Below are 10,000 nucleotides of genomic sequence, written 5' to 3'. Positions count from 1 at the left end.
CCAAAAAACAGCTATCAAAGGGAACTAACAATTAAAGAAATAAGAAGAAAAGAAAGGAAAAAGAAGAAGAAGAAGAAGAAGAAAGAAGAGGAAACAAGAAAGAATAAGGAAAAGAAGAAGAATTAGAAGAAGATGAAGAAGAAGAAGAAGAAGAAGAAGAAGAAGAAGAAGAAGAAGAAGAAAAAGAAGAAGAAGAAGAGGAAGAAGAAGAAGAAGAAGAAGAAGAAGAGGAAGAAGAGGACGAGAACAGAGGAAGAGAGAAAAGAAGAAGAAGAAGAGGAGGACGAGGAAGAAGAAGAAGAGGAAGAAAGAGGAGAGGAAGAAGAAGTAGAGAAAGAAGACTAGGAAGAAGAAGTAGAAGAAGAGGAAGAAGAAGAAAGAAAAGAAGAAAAGAAAAAGAAGAAGAAGAAGAAGAAGAAGAAGAAGAAGAAGAAGAAAGGAGAGAAGAAGAAGAAGAAAGAAAAAGAAGAAGAGGACGAGGAAGAAGAAGAGGAGAAGAGGAAGAAGAAGAAGAAGAGAAAGGAGAAGAAGAAGAAGAGAAGAAAGAAGAGAAGAAGAAGAAAAAAAGAAGAAAAGAAGAAGAAGAAGAAGGAAGAAGAAAAAAGGAGAAGAAGAAGAAGACGAAGAAGAAAAATAAGAAGAAGAGGACGAGGAAGAAGCAGAGGAAGAAGGAGAGAAGAATGAAGAAGGAGAAGAAAAAGAATAAAGAAGAAGAAGAAGAAGAAGAAGAAGAAGAGGAGAAGAAGAGGGAGAAGAAGTGAAAGAAGAAGAAGAAGAATGAAGAAGAAGAAGAAGAAGAGAAGAGAAGAAGAAGAAGAAGAAAAAAGAAGAAGAAGAAGAAGAAAAAGAAGATGAAAAGGAAGAGAACAATAAGAAGAAGAAGAAGAAGAAGAAGAAGAAGAAGAAGAAGAAGAAGAAGACGAAGATTAAAAAAGAAGAAGAGAAGTCGTGAAGAGAGAAAAGAAGAAAGAGGAGGGAGAAGGAGAAGAACAAGATGTGGAAGAGGGTGAATGAGTGAAGAAGAAGGTTAGACAGGAGGAAGGTTAGATGGGAGGAAGGAAAGAAGGAAGTTAGAAAGGCTGCTAGATGAAGGAGGGAAAGAAGGAAGGAAGGAAGAAGGAACGAATGAAGAAAGGAATGTGATAAGGGAGAAAGGAAGGTTGAAAAAAGGTAGAAAGAAAGGTAGAAATGGAAGAACCAAGGGGTTGTATGGAAGGAAGGAAGGAAGGAAGGAAGGAAGGAAGGAAGGAAAGGAGGAAGGAAGGAAAGGAGGAAGGAAGGAAGGAAGGAAGGAAGGAAGGAAGGAAGGAAGGAAGAAAGGAAGGAAGGAAGGAAGGAAGGAAGGAAGGAAGGAAGGAAGGAAGGAAGGAAGGAAGGAAGGAAGAAAGGAAGGAAGGAAGGAAGGAAGAAAGGAAGGAAGGAAGGAAGGAAGGAAGGAAGGAAGGAAGGAAGGAAGGAAGGAAGGAAGGAAGGAAGGAAGGAAGGAAGGAAGGAAGGAAGAAGGGTAGGAATCTGGATGGAGGGAAGTAAAGAAGGGAGAAAAGAAAGTTGGGAGAAAGAAAGATAGAGAGGAAGGAAGATATAAAGAAATGTAGGAAGGAGTAGGAAGGTTGGATGAAGGAAAGGAAGGAAGGAAGGAAGAAGGGAATCAGGGAGTCAGAAAGTGACCAAACCCTTGGTGGAAAAAAGTGATCAGAGGTCGAGTTAATTTACTTTTACAGGAAAGTTTCTAAATCTCTGTTGCCATTCTTTTTTTCTGAGCCCGCGGAGGCAGACATTATGAAAAGAAGGGGAGGAGGAGGAGGAAGGAGTGAGGATAAGTGGTGAGTGCTGAGGGGAAGGGGAGAGTGTTGAGGGGAGGGGGGAGTGGCGGGGGAGGGGGAGGAAATGAAAGGCTCAAATGGTGGTTGTCGAGGGAGAGGAAAAGGAAAATTGAGGAGAAAACACCAAATTCTGATTTCCCAGTTACTGGGTTCAGTGGAAATGGAGAAAGAGGTGCATTGTACGAAAAATGAAGGAGAAGAAGAAGGCGAGGCAGGAAAGGAGGAAAGCGAAGGAGGGAAAAGGGAAATGGGGAAAGAGGACAAGGTGGGAGGAGGTGAAAGGGGTAGAAATAGAAAATGGAAAGAAGAAAATTAAAAGATGAAAAGAGGGAGAAAGAGAAGTAGGGGGAGAGGGGAAGGATAGGAGGAGGAAGAAAAAGGAAAAAGAAAAGAGGGATAGTAAAGATGGGGCAAAAAGGGTTGGTGAATGAAAAGAGGAATTGGGAAATGGGTTAGAGACGTGAGGAAGAAGTAGTCGGTGAGGAACAAAGGGAGACATCTTTCATGCTGGGCAAAATGCCATCCAGTAATTGAGATTTTTCGGCACTTTATTCGCTGTTGCAACCCACCCACCAGTTTGTGAATCAGAATTTACGTAGCTGGGGCGTGAAACGAATTGCATATTTCTTCTTGGACAGTATGACTTCTTATTCTAAGCTTAATATATGTAGTGAATTTGTAAACGTCGGTATTATTTTTACTCTTTCTTTGTTTATTTTTGCAGATGCTGTGGTAAATGAATTGTATGGAAAAGGGGAAAGAATGAAAGCACATTGAACTCCTAAAATAAAACTATACATAATCTATTTGCCTATATCAGGGGGTCTTTAATTCAGATTGTATTGCACACATAATATGTACACACACACACACACACACACACACACACACACACACACACACACACACACACACACACACACGCATACGCATACGTAGAAATATCTTTGTTTTTGTAACCAAACAATATATATATATATATATATATATATATATATATATATATATATATATATATATATATATATATATATATATATATATATATATATATTGTTTGGTTACAAAAATTAATATGTTTCTACGATTTTATATCACAGTTCAAGCCCACGTCAATTTCGCACTTAAAATCTCATTGTAATGGCTGCACGTGATCGGCTCACTCAAGATGCCGACATGGCAACTTTCTACGGAGTTGTTATATATTCCTGCAATCTACATCTATTCATCATTTTGGGTGGACGGGCCGTTACAAGGAGAGATAGGGGATAGGGGAGAGGGGAGGGAGAGGAAGGCAAAAGGAAAAGACAGAAGAATCTTCAGGGAAGCTCTTCTCTTCCTCCTTCCAGCCGGTGATGCAGAAACATTGACATGTGTGGCAATACGCTGCCACTGCTATAGTGTCCCCTAATTGCACATATCTTAACTGTACATAAAATTGTTAATCTTTATCAAATCATTATATATGTCTATTATAAATAATACAGTATGTTCCAAATATTGTATCTCATATGAGGATGACTGTTATATTGTTAAATGTATTTATATATAGTTTTATTTGCATACGCTTTATAAAGCGTTCATATATTCATCGTGTATTATGTATGTCATGGCGGACGGGCAAATCGGATACAAGTGTTAAAATAGTTGCAAAGTCTAAATTACTCCTTCCTACTATTGGGACGATAATTATCTACCATGAAGTGGAAATCATCCTCATCACATGAACACAACGCAGACAATAAACCAACGTTTCTTCCTGGAGAAGTCTCTGGGATGACCCGAGGACCTTTGCCGTTCACTGTGGGGCTGCGGTGTTCTAGGCAATGAAACTCGAGACAACAGCTATCATCATTACATGTGTAGATACATGAGTTCGTACTAAATACGTTAGCACGTATGAGGTACTGCCTGCATCACAATGACTTTAGTGACACCCCTAAGGACCAGAGTCACGTTGTATTATTTCGTTATTAGAGATTAACCTCCACTCAAACAAGAATACGAATCTAATTTAGATTCTACTGTCCCTCCCTTCCTCTTCCTACCTCGAATCTCTCCTCGTCTGTGACCCCACCTATTCGGCGCGACATTTCGCCCGAAAGGACAGGTGCGTTGGTTACACTAGTCAACAAAATGAAACTTTTTTTAATCATCAGAGTTGCAAACTAACTTTTTTGTGTTAAGTTTTTATGCTGATTAAGAATCTGAAGTCCGTTTTTCCCTATCAGGTCACATTTAAATGTTACAGATACCTGTTATTTTAAAGTACAGGGAATGTAAAGCATATCTATAAGGTATATTGAATACAAGATATGACACTTCCATGGCATTTTATTGTACAAAATCAAAACTGTTTTGCACAAAACAAAGTTAGAATGTACTCTAAAGGATTACCACTTAAAATTTTTGAGATTTGGAATTTCATTGGTGTTTTTTCTGAGGATCATCCCTGTATAACATCCAGCAGTAGTCAGCTAACATTCCTGCATTCCAAAATCCTTGATACCGTTGTTCCATTGATGCAATATCTTGATGGAAGCGTTCCCCTTGCTCATCAGATACTGCCCCAAGGTTTTCTGGAAAAAAGTCCAGGTGTGAATCAAGAAAATGTACTTTCAGTGACATCCGACAGCCCATTGCAGCATAGGAGTCTAGAAGACATTTCACGCCATTTCTAAACTCTGGAGATTTCTTGTTGCCTAGGAAGTTTTCACAGAGCCATTTGAAAGATTCCCAGGCTTTAAGCTCAGTCTCATCCAGTGTTGTGAGGAAGTTGTTGTCCTTCAGGAGTTCCTTTATCTGCGGACCTACAAATACGCCTTCCTTCAGTTTTACCTCAGTGATTTATGTAAACTTAGCCTTCACGTATTCAAAACTTTCAGAGTTTTTCCTGGCAAATGTCTTCACGAATTGTTTCATGAGGCCAAGCTTTATGTGAAGAGGGGGAAGGAGAACATTTTCTGGGTTTACAAGTGGCTTACTCTGGACGCTAGAAACCCCCGGTTCATATGATTTTCGCAGGGGCCACTCTGATTGCACATAGTGCTTAGCAGTTGCACGACTGTCCCATAGGCATAAAAAGCAACAATATTTCGTGAATCCTGATTGCATTCCCATCAACATTCCAATCACCTTCAAGTCTCCACATATTTTCCACCTGTAGTTTGTGTACTTTATGGCATTGAGAAGTACATGCATGTTCTCGTAACACTCCTTCATGTGTACTGAATGCCCTACGGGAATGGATGGTTTCTTATTGCCGTTGTGTAGTAGTACTGCCTTGAGACTTCTCTTAGATGAATCAATGAATAAGCGCCATTCAGATGGAACATGTTGTTGACACAAACAGCGGAATAACTCATCAAAGTTATTACTGAAACAAAGCGGTCCATCAACAGAGAAGCAAGAGGTCAGATTCTTGTTTCTCTTTCTGAAATAAGTAATACAAACGTCTTTCTTAAGTAGACACCTTTCTTGTAGACGAGATGCCAATAGTTCAGCTTTATCCTTCGATAACGACAAGTCTCTCACCAAATCATTTAACTCTCCTTGAGAAAATTTCTGAGGTTCACCTTCATTTTCAGTCACGAAATCTTCATCCACTTCGGTTTCTTCCTCATCAGCAGTATATTCCTCAAGAAAAACATCGTCAGACATCTGAAGGCCATTCTCTGGTTGCACTGGAATAGGAAGATCATCATCGTTGTGTGGTACTGGTCTTCTTGCTGATTCCAAGTTAGGATACACAATCTTATGCTTAGTCTTTGCAGTAAACCCATATACATTAACCTTGCAAAAATAACAGTCCGTGAAATGATCCTTTGGTTCTCTCCATATCATAGGTACTGCAAAAGGCATTGCTCTCTTCCTCTTATTAAGCCAATCCCTTAGTCCATTTGAACAAGCTGAGCAGATGATATGGGGTGCCCAACTCTTATCTTGATCCCCAAGAGAGCATCCAAAGTATAACTGGTAAATATTCTTGATTTCAGTTGTGATGACACGTTGCTGAGCTTTGATAGTAAATGAACCACAGACATAGCAAAATATATCAGGGCTGCTTTTGCAATGCCTTGACATCCTGAATTGAGTTTGGTGATGGTGATGGTGATGATGATGATGATGATGATGATGATGATGATGATGGACACCTGAAGCAAAAAGAAAAATTTTGAAGGTTCAATAGATTATCAGCGAAATATTTTTAAATATTTTGTGAAAAATGCTCAACTCAGCTATCTAAAATCATAACGATGAACATGAAATTACATAATGTACACAATTGGTTATGAAATGCCAATCAGAACTTGCCTGTATAAGACGATTACATGTAGCGATGATCCTGATCGGCGTTATATGCCTCTCTTATCTCATCAGAAAAATTGTGCCTGATAGAAGGAAACCGATTACATTTTCGAAATCAGCGGACAAAACTACATATTAAACACCATATAAAATTCCTGATGAAAAACTGCTGTTGACCAGTGAATTATCGGTGACGAAACGCAAACTGTTGACGTCACTGTACGTCACAAAATCAAAACGCGAAACGACATACATCTTACACTCCAGCGGTAGAGCCTCAAGTCCCAGACCTAGAAGCTGGTCAGCGAGCTCGATTTTGTTGTGATGTTTTAGGGTTATTTGTCTTGTGCACAGCGTCCTCCTTGGCCTGTGTCTGAGTGGAGGACGAGCATAACTTCATTGTCCCTGTCAACAAGGGAATCTCGTGGCATAGGATCCTATTAACTCGCCTTGATTTAAGGCGGAGATATATCACCCTCTGCGGCTCTCCTGTCTGTACAAAAGGGTCTGATAGCGCAGCGGAGGACTTTATTGGTTTTGTTTAGGCCAACGTTAAGTGATTACACTTAGTTGAGAGGCTGAACTCTGCTTGAAAGGTTCTCTCTATATCTCTGTCTCCGTCTCTCTCTCTCTCTCTCTCTCTCTCTCTCTCTCTCACTCTCTCTCTCTCTCTCTCTCTCTCTCTCTCTCTCTCTCTTTGTCTCTCTTTTTCTTTCGCCCTTTTCAGATAGCCCCATCTAACTTCTAACTTTTTCTGCGGCTTCCTCAAAGTTGTTATTAGAGAGAAATACACGCATTCCTCTTTTCATGAGTATTCTAGACTAAGTATGAGTTACAGGAGTATTCTATAAAACGGAAGTGTTTGTCGCAGCTGCCAAAACGATCAGTTAACATTGCAAAGCCCATGAATAGACTTCTGTGATTCTCCCGTTTATTTAATTGGAAACTGGAAACACACAAGCATTAGTGATGACGTCGGTGGTAGTAATGGTGGCGGGGAAGGTCCAACAGAACAACAATCAAAAACTCTGTAAAAGAAAGAAAAAAGAAAGAAGAAAGAACAAAAATGTATAAAAAAAAAAAAAGGGTGAGGGGGTGAGGGGATATTTCGGAAAGTTTTGGTCCTTGTTAGGGTCCACTAAAGTTTAGGAGGGAAACCTCACATTCAAATCAAGTTGTCGAGTGGCCGGCAAGAGCGAGCGAGCACAGCGAACTATTTCTTTTTAATTAGTCTTTGAAAAGGTCACGTCTAGTTAGAAAATGTATTAGTTGTATTTGTTTGTAATCATTCAAACAATTGGAACACAAACGTTGATAGTTTATGTATTCTCTCTCTCTCTCTATCTCTCTCTCTCTCTCTCTCTCTCTGAGCCTCATTAGCCTTTGCAATTCTTTGTCAAACTTGTAAGCCCGGCCAATCCTTAGCGCCTCCAGTTAAGCAAATATTATTCAAGCAACCACTATCTAAGCAAATACACACATAACGCCCTTTGCCGGATACTGACTGCATACATTCCATGTTGTCACAGCTTTAGGGGAACTTTAGGTACACCCCTACGGGCCAGAGTAACACAGAAATGTTGGTTCTGCAAGGCGGATATAATAGAGAAGCATCTCCCTGTCGCCCTCTTCAAAGCCAGTCAACATCCTCACTATCATCTGGAGATGTGGTCCCAACCATTGGGATGACACTTGGTTTCAGGGCCAGATCCAAGCTCTCTGTCTATCAATTTGGAATGAATTTCACCTTTTGACGTAAAGGAGTGCTGACAACCGGCGATTGACCCCCTTCCGCATACTACTATAACCGGCAACATAGAAACAGTCAAAGAAAAAAAAAAAAAAATGCTTCTTCCTTGAGAGCTCTATGGGAGGGTAAGGGGACCGTTGCCAGCTACTGTTGGGCAGCGGGCTTCCAGTTGTTGAAGCCCTAGACAACGATTATTATATGTATCCAATAACCAGACTTTTTGGGGGTGAAATGACTCGGGGAAGCCACTTGTCTATCTTAGTGTGCCTCCTTTCATCAAGCGTTTTTATTCCGCGTGTTCAAGACCCTTTCCATCAAGAGGGTCAAAAAGAAGAATGTTTCGTTTTCTGAATCCAAATTTTCAATACGAAATTTCGCAGCTGCTGACCGGACCGCCGCGCCGCCGCCGTCACCGAGGAGGCAGTAAAAGTGAAACAGTCACAAACGAGCTGGTGCAGAGGACTAAAGGATAACAAGGAGAAGAGGCTACGACCGATGTCTTTCACGATCCCAAACCGTCGTTAGAGACGAGGGGCGAGATGGACAAGAGGGGTGGGTGGGGCGGGTGGGGGGGTATTGGGGGGTTGGGGTGGGGGTGGGGGTGGGGACTTCGGTTGGGATCACGCCCTGAAACGAAGACGTCGAGGGTTTCGGACACAGGGAAGGGGACGAGGGGGGGGACGATGGGTATAAGATTGTATCTTGAAGGAGAGAGAGAGAGTGAGAGATAGATAGATAGATAGATAGATAGAGAGAGAGAGAAAGTCTGACTCAATACAAGGAAAAAAATGGCCGAGCGAGGGAGAGGGATGAAGGGGGAGATAGACAGATAGATAGAAAGATAAGGAGAGAGAAAGGGAGAGAGAGAGAGAGAGAGAGAGAGAGAGAGAGAGAGAGAGAGAGAGAGAGAGAGAGAGAGAGAGAGAGAGAGAGAGAGAGAGAGAGAGAGAGAGAGAGAGAGAGAGAGAGAGAGAGAGAGAGAGAGAGAGAGAGAGAGAGAGAGAATGCCAAAGAGAAAGGAAAAAAAAGAAGAGGGAAAGATGAAGAAGGAAAGAGGAAGAGAGAAAGAGAGAAAGAGAGAAATAGAATTCGTTTCGTCTTGAACCGAGACACTGACGTGAACAATTGAGGCCTTAAAACGGCGTAAAAGAGGAGGTCCAAAGGGGGTTCCGAAGTACGGCAAAAGCTTTAATCTTCTTTGAAAGGATTAGGAAACGATAAAAGCGAAAGTTGGAACGATTCGCCACTCGGAACCGTTTCGGGCGCTCCTGTCGATGCTCTGACTCGTCAACAGGATAAAAACAAAGTTTGTAGAAGAATATTATTAATTTCGGAGAATAGATAGATAAGTAAATACATAAGAATATAACCAAGAAAATAAATAAATAATGTAAATATATATGAATAAATAAAAAAAAATAGATAGATATATGATTACAAGTAAATACATAAATGAATAAACATATAAATATACAAGAAATAAGCAAGAATATAAAAATATAAGTAAATAAATAGAATAAGTAAATATGGACAGATAAATGAACAAATGAATAAAGAAGAATAAATACAAAATGTAAATAGATAAATAAGTATATAAAAGATAAAAAAACAAATTGAGATATTAACAAGACTCGACAATAATGATAAAAAACGACTGAACAAGAAGAACGTTCGAGTCAAATTAAAAGAACATTTCAATTTCCATTTTCCTAATAAAACTATAATATCCTTCGATAACAGTGATATTCTAGAAAGGTATACGCATTTCTTAGATAATTTTTGAGAGCAAAATGAATAAGGAAATTCGCAACGAGAGTTTCACAGAACAATACGAAAATTAAAAAGAAAAGTCAAATGTTATATTTGGAGAAATGAAGCAAGCATATGAAATATTTATGAAAACAGATCTAAATGCATGACGGATGGTTAGAGAAATTGAAAGTATAATACAAGTTTAAACGGTGTAAAGAGAACAAGTAAAGAAGGGAGGAGAGGTTGGGGGGAGGGGGGTACATTATTTTTTTATATTTTTTTTTTATATTTTTTTATTTTCTTATTTTTTTCTATTATTATTATTTTTTTCTAGTTTGTCATTCCAGCGTAACAAGGAGACGAGGAG

The sequence above is a fragment of the Oratosquilla oratoria genome, chromosome 13 (assembly GCF_046742065.1).
Source record: "Oratosquilla oratoria isolate Oo_2021 chromosome 13, ASM4674206v1, whole genome shotgun sequence".
NCBI classification, from domain to species: Eukaryota; Metazoa; Arthropoda; class Malacostraca; order Stomatopoda; family Squillidae; genus Oratosquilla; species Oratosquilla oratoria.
The sequence above is the reverse complement of the archived record's forward strand: the minus strand, read 5'-3'. Positions refer to the sequence as shown.